This window comes from Hydractinia symbiolongicarpus, chromosome 9, assembly GCF_029227915.1.
Source record: "Hydractinia symbiolongicarpus strain clone_291-10 chromosome 9, HSymV2.1, whole genome shotgun sequence".
In the NCBI taxonomy this organism is placed as follows: Eukaryota; Metazoa; Cnidaria; class Hydrozoa; order Anthoathecata; family Hydractiniidae; genus Hydractinia; species Hydractinia symbiolongicarpus.
The window spans coordinates 8685580-8692786 of NC_079883.1; the positions used below are offsets into that span (position 1 = coordinate 8685580).

At 40.3% G+C, this 7207-nt stretch overlaps 3 non-coding genes across 3 annotated transcripts; 2 read left to right on the plus strand and 1 right to left on the minus strand.

The window, feature by feature from the left end:
* The first annotated feature begins 1732 nt into the window (after positions 1–1732).
* On the plus strand, positions 1733–1924 carry LOC130660801 (U2 spliceosomal RNA). The gene has a single exon (XR_008987997.1). It is a non-coding gene; the product is annotated as a U2 spliceosomal RNA (small nuclear RNA).
* A 185-nt stretch (positions 1925–2109) lies between these two features.
* Positions 2110–2274, plus strand: LOC130659749 (U1 spliceosomal RNA). Its single transcript, XR_008986954.1, has one exon. It is a non-coding gene; the product is annotated as a U1 spliceosomal RNA (small nuclear RNA).
* A 328-nt stretch (positions 2275–2602) lies between these two features.
* On the minus strand, positions 2603–2721 carry LOC130660964 (5S ribosomal RNA). Its single transcript, XR_008988159.1, has one exon. It is a non-coding gene; the product is annotated as a 5S ribosomal RNA (ribosomal RNA).
* Positions 2722–7207: the final 4486 nt, after the last annotated feature.

Below are 7207 nucleotides of genomic sequence, written 5' to 3' on the forward strand. Positions count from 1 at the left end.
ATGAAGGGCAAGAAAAGTAAAAGCAAGAAAATAAGAAATTTAAAAACGAAAATACTTAAACTTAGGGAATCTAATCTTAAATTTACTCTTTTTTAACTGTTTAAGTGACTTAAACAAGTTTAACTTTGTACCAAGATAATGTTTTTTTGTAAATGTGTGGCTATAAAAATAGCCGTTTGTTAATGTAATAGCCAGATACACACAAATTATTTTTTTGCGGTCTTCTTTGCTGCCTTTTTGGGAGTCTTTTTGACCTTCTTTGCTGCAGGTTTTTTAGCAACAGGCTTCTTTGTGGGTTTCTTAGCTGCTGGTTTCTTAGCCGAGGCTTTCTTTGTGGCAGGCTTCTTTGCTGCTTTCTTTGGCGTGCTCTTCTTTGCTGGCTTCTTTTTTGGTGTACTTTTCTTTGCAGTAGGCTTCTTTGCCGTTGGCTTTTTTGCTGCGGCCTTTTTCTTAGGTTTTTCTTTTTTTACCTGACCTAGCTTGAATGATCCAGAAGCACCAGTGCCTTTAGTTTGAATCAAATCGCCTGATGTTACTCCTCGTTTAAGAGCCATTTTCAGATGATGATCTGAGTTTTCAGCAACTTTGTAATTTGCATGAATATATTTTGTAATAGCTTGGCGAGATGAACCACCGCGTTCCTTTAGGGTAGCGATAGCAGCCTTGATCATGTCCACATATTTAGGGTGATCAGCTGTCTTCTTTGCAGCAGGTTTCTTCTTGGGTGCGATTTTCTTTGGAGAAGCTGCTTCACTCATTTTTAATGTTTTCTTACAACAATCCAACGATAAACGATGCTTGTTATCACAGTAGAAGTATACTAAACATTACCGTGTAAATGAGATATAATTTAAGACGGTGCGAAGTATGCGGACGTAAAAGTACCACTCCCGGGAATTGATTTGGCGCGAAAACAGAAATGTGTGTTTCTGTACATCGTATAATGTCCGTTTTGGGTGCCGCGACTATGCGAAAGCATGTTAATTTTTATTTGTAGTACGACGCAATAGTCTGCAAGAGAAGCTGCTGGAGTTTGAGGTCTTCAGCATTACATCTAGTCTGTTAATTTGGGCTTCTTCCGCGCTCGTGTTAGGATTTTCATAAAGCGTTCTTTGGTTTGCGTTGCGTATGTCGGCCTACATCATCGACACGGCCTGTTTCCGGCTATTAGGAGCAATTCATATATTGGGCACTGCGTTTCGACTTTTTTATTAGACCACAGTAAAAAAATTCACTCACAGAAGTCCCTTTCTTTCATGGCTACAAACACGAAGAATTCTGTCGTAAGTAAAACGAATGCGCAAGCCAAAATGACGATGGGGCGAAGTCATAAGCATGGCCCTGTGGCCCAATGGATAAGGCATCTGACTACGAATCAGGGGATTCCAGGTTCGACTCCTGGCAGGGTCGCACTGTCGCATTTCGGCTGCATGGTCTACTGTGTAACGCGCGCGCACGTTCTGGCGTAATGCGTTGATAAACGGAATGTACGCAGACATATTGGAAAGTAATATCACGCACTTAGTATCGTCGCCTTTGTTAGCATTCATGTAAGTTACCATCCACTCGCTACAGTCGCTCTCCATCCTACGGCTAAATCAACAGCCGTGATTTTTACTATGTCGCCGTCCATCCGTACGCGGTGACAGTTGTAAGCTTTACAGTAACGTGACATGCTCCACAAGCAGTTACGGTGTGTGGACGATGCCTATCATGGCAACGCTTGTTCTTTATCGCTTCTCGGCCTAATGGCTAAGATCAAGTGTAGTATCTGTTCTTATCAGTTTAATATCTGGTAGGCCATTCTCTGAATGGTCAGTATATTAATCTGATTTTTGGCCTTGGGTCATGGAGGTGGATTCATTCACGCCGTGACCACGGGTTGCCTTGGTGTTGCACTATTACCGATGGCGGCCCACATAAGCAATAAAAGAATAATAGCAGTCCTCTTTCCGACGGCACTCTGCATAGTCTACGGCGGGAACAAAACGCGTACACTGGGGGAGAATACAGCCTATGCCCCGCGACACGGCAGTTTATAACACACTCAAGCCACAAGCATTAACAAACTTTGAAGGGTACCCTCATGCTACGGTGCAGTTCCAACTCATACTTACCTGACGGGGAAGTAAAGACTGATCAATGAGGGTTTTCTTCCAGAGTGAGGCTCTTGCATTGCACTACGCTTGGGCTGACCTCTGCGATTACTGCAAACGTCAGTAACTCGACCGTACAATTTCTGGTAGTGGGGGCCTGCGTCCGCGCTCGCCCCCTCCTTAAGTCAAAATGAATGAGCTTAGAAAAGTTGCGCGGCCAAATGTCGGTGGTGACTTAAACGCTAAGGTAAAACCTCGCTTGGCTGTTACGAAACGTGATTGCGATATAAGTCCTCGGAAGGCGGCGGAATTTTATTTTATTTGCCATTCCGTCAGGGTTATTGGATGATCGGCAATAGATCGAGTTTGTATGCATTTGAAAGCTCTTTTTTCTCGTACTATCACCTGAAAATGTCGTAGGAAAATGTCATAGGAAACACTTTCAACAACCGCCACGTTCCTTAATTGTTATAACAAGAAATATATCACAGCAAATGAAAATGAAAAGCCTACGACACCGGGAGTTCCCAGGCGGTCCCCCATCCAAGTACTATCCCGGCCCGACGATGCTTAACTTCCGTGATCAGACGAGAACGGGTGTGTTCATCGTGGTATGGCCGTAGACATTAGTAGGTGCAAATACGTGCAATTTATTTTGACGTTGTGATCAAATTTTTTTATTTAATTTCTTTGAGTTACTTAGGACAAGGCGTATGCATGGATTATCTATTAGACTTTAAGGTTATAGTTTTGTGAAAAAAACAATGTTTTTTTAAAGATGTGTGGCTATAAAAATAGCCGTTGTTTTCTGAGTGTAGCGGTTTACTTCTTCTGTCCTTTGTCGTTCTTCTTTGGGAGTAAGACAGCTTGAATGTTTGGCAAAACACCACCAGCTGCAATGGTTACACCGCTCAAAAGTTTGTTTAATTCTTCATCATTACGAACAGCCAATTGTAAATGTCTTGGAATAATCCTAGCTTTTTTGTTGTCTCTTGCTGCGTTACCAGCCAACTCCAATATCTCAGCAGATAAATATTCCAAGACGGCTGCTAAGTAAACTGGTGCTCCAGATCCAATTCGGTTAGCATAGTGCCCTCTACGAAGGAATCTATGCACTCTACCGACTGGAAATTGAAGTCCAGCTCTTGAGGATCTTGTCTTGGCTTTAGCCTTAGCTTTTCCACCTTTTCCACGTCCAGACATAACTGCGATTTGATTTGTAAGTTAATACAAAAACGTACGAATATTTAACGTAAGTGTTAACGAAATAAACTTTACTCGTTTTTTCATCATAAAAATAGGATCGAAATCATGTTTTTTTAACCAATCATAATTAAGTATTAAACAAAAGATTTTTTTTTTAACCAATTAAATTGCGTATCGGCGTTTTCGGATCGAATTCGATCCGATTTTTTTACTTATAAACAAAAAGTTTTGACTTGCAGTTTAATGCTTATTTACAAGTTAAGTAGCAAAAATTTTTAACCATGTCTGACGCAGCAGCTAAAGGAGGAAAACAGGCACCTAAAGTAGCCAAGAAAGGTGAAAAAAGAGCCGGCAAAAAAGGAGGAAAGATTGGTGGAACTGGTGAAAAGAAACGCAAGAGAAAGAGAAAGGAAAGTTATGCTATTTACATCTACAATGTTTTGAAACAAGTTCACCCAGATGTCGGAGTTCAAGCAAAGCTATGAGCATCATGAACTCATTTGTCAACGACATCTTTGAGCGCATTGCTTCCGAAGCTTCGCGTTTGGCTCTTCAAAACAAAAAGTCGACCATCTCTTCTCGTGAAATTCAACCGCAGTACGTCTTCTCTTGCCTGGAGAACTTGCAAAACACGCAGTCAGTGAAGGAACAAAAGCCGTCACAAAATACACAAGCAGCAAGTAAACCAACGTCTACCAAACACAAACGGTCTTTTTTAAGACCACACATCTTTAAAAAAACATTTACTTGGCGTCACTACAAGTTAACCGAAGTTAATAAAACTTCTAAATAATGTGCTTAAGAACACTAGCCTACATTTAAAATACTTCCCCATGTGTGTGTGGATTAGCTTCACTTTTCATACGTATTATTAGCTGTACTTGCAGAAAAGACAAGTACATTGATCCATGTTATTGCTTACATTTAACTTAACCCAGCTTTTCACGGAAACACTCCCAGGCAAATTAACCCTACAAAGTATTTCTAAATTTTTTTTGTGTCATATATGACATAGTATCGTATAGCAATAAATGTAACTGTGACAAGACTTTACACATTGTGTAATTTGGAAGCGTGCACAAAGTAATGTTTTAAAAGATTTGTGGCTATAAAAAATAGCCGTTTTTGTTGAGCAATGACAACGCTTAACCTCCGAATCCGTAAAGAGTTCTTCCTTGACGTTTTAAGGCATAAACAACATCCATAGCGGTAACGGTCTTGCGTTTAGCGTGCTCTGTGTAGGTTACAGCATCACGAATAACATTCTCTAAGAAAACCTTCAGTACACCTCTGGTTTCCTCATAGATAAGGCCAGAGATACGTTTGACACCACCTCGTCGAGCAAGACGCCGAATAGCAGGTTTTGTGATTCCCTGAATGTTATCACGAAGAATTTTTCGGTGACGTTTAGCACCTCCTTTTCCCAATCCTTTACCTCCTTTTCCGCGTCCAGACATATTGATATAGTTGCGTACAGAACGAGTACAAAAACAACGTTTGAGTTAACAGAATTCAGACAGCTTTAAAAAGAGGCCATAAAATTACCTACTGCTCGTGGAAACACCCTAATTAACCAATAGAGTTGCGTCATTACAAAATGTTCCGAACATTTTGTACATTTTTTTAAGTAAAACTGTAGTTTTTTTAAAAATTCGTGGTCTTAATGTTTCAGTAAGGCAATAAATTTGGCATCGTTGGAATTCGCCAAACCTTCTGCTACTTACTAAAAAAAAAAAAAGTCAAAAGCTTTTGTGTATCAGAAGATACAGCCGTTTTCCCGTAGCCAAAAAACACAGATTTTATAAAAATGTTAAAGTAATGAGCGTAATGTCATTATGCAGCCAATCAGAAATTACTTTCTTAGCACCAATCAAATGGTTTGTTTTGAACCTTAGCTGTCAATCAATATGAGAAATAAAACTTTGGCGCGATAGTGCATTTTAGACCGTCTTGTGTATCCGTACTACATCGACTTCTTAAAATATGGCTCGTACAAAGCAAACTGCACGTAAATCTACTGGAGGAAAGGCTCCACGAAAACAACTCGCCACTAAAGCTGCGAGGAAAAGCGCACCAGCTACTGGAGGAGTGAAAAAACCACATCGTTACAGACCTGGTACAGTTGCTCTCAGAGAAATCAGAAGATACCAGAAGTCAACCGAGCTCTTGATCCGCAAGTTGCCTTTCCAGCGTCTTGTGCGAGAAATTGCTCAGGACTTCAAAACAGATCTGCGATTCCAGAGCACAGCCGTTATGGCTCTGCAAGAGGCTTCTGAAGCGTACCTTGTTGGCTTGTTCGAGGATACTAACTTGTGTGCCATTCACGCAAAACGAGTTACAATCATGCCTAAAGACATCCAGTTGGCAAGAAGAATTCGTGGGGAACGTGCCTAAGCATCTTACCAAACAAAAAACGGCTATTTTTATAGCCACACATCCATAAAAAATATTACGGCTAGCTTTTTATATCAAACTTTGTCCTGCTTTCTGTTTAAATTTTATGCTACATAAAAATTTTATGCTACATAAAGTTTGACAATGTTAAAAATATGAAGGGCAAGAAAAGTAAAAGCAAGAAAATAAGAAATTTAAAAACGAAAATACTTAAACTTAGGGAATCTAATCTTAAATTTACTCTTTTTTAACTGTTTAAGTGACTTAAACAAGTTTAACTTTGTACCAAGATAATGTTTTTTTGTAAATGTGTGGCTATAAAAATAGCCGTTTGTTAATGTAATAGCCAGATACACACAAATTATTTTTTTGCGGTCTTCTTTGCTGCCTTTTTGGGAGTCTTTTTGACCTTCTTTGCTGCAGGTTTTTTAGCAACAGGCTTCTTTGTGGGTTTCTTAGCTGCTGGTTTCTTAGCCGAGGCTTTCTTTGTGGCAGGCTTCTTTGCTGCTTTCTTTGGCGTGCTCTTCTTTGCTGGCTTCTTTTTTGGTGTACTTTTCTTTGCAGTAGGCTTCTTTGCCGTTGGCTTTTTTGCTGCGGCCTTTTTCTTAGGTTTTTCTTTTTTTACCTGACCTAGCTTGAATGATCCAGAAGCACCAGTGCCTTTAGTTTGAATCAAATCGCCTGATGTTACTCCTCGTTTAAGAGCCATTTTCAGATGATGATCTGAGTTTTCAGCAACTTTGTAATTTGCATGAATATATTTTGTAATAGCTTGGCGAGATGAACCACCGCGTTCCTTTAGGGTAGCGATAGCAGCCTTGATCATGTCCACATATTTAGGGTGATCAGCTGTCTTCTTTGCAGCAGGTTTCTTCTTGGGTGCGATTTTCTTTGGAGAAGCTGCTTCACTCATTTTTAATGTTTTCTTACAACAATCCAACGATAAACGATGCTTGTTATCACAGTAGAAGTATACTAAACATTACCGTGTAAATGAGATATAATTTAAGACGGTGCGAAGTATGCGGACGTAAAAGTACCACTCCCGGGAATTGATTTGGCGCGAAAACAGAAATGTGTGTTTCTGTACATCGTATAATGTCCGTTTTGGGTGCCGCGACTATGCGAAAGCATGTTAATTTTTATTTGTAGTACGACGCAATAGTCTGCAAGAGAAGCTGCTGGAGTTTGAGGTCTTCAGCATTACATCTAGTCTGTTAATTTGGGCTTCTTCCGCGCTCGTGTTAGGATTTTCATAAAGCGTTCTTTGGTTTGCGTTGCGTATGTCGGCCTACATCATCGACACGGCCTGTTTCCGGCTATTAGGAGCAATTCATATATTGGGCACTGCGTTTCGACTTTTTTATTAGACCACAGTAAAAAAATTCACTCACAGAAGTCCCTTTCTTTCATGGCTACAAACACGAAGAATTCTGTCGTAAGTAAAACGAATGCGCAAGCCAAAATGACGATGGGGCGAAGTCATAAGCATGGCCCTGTGGCCCAATGGA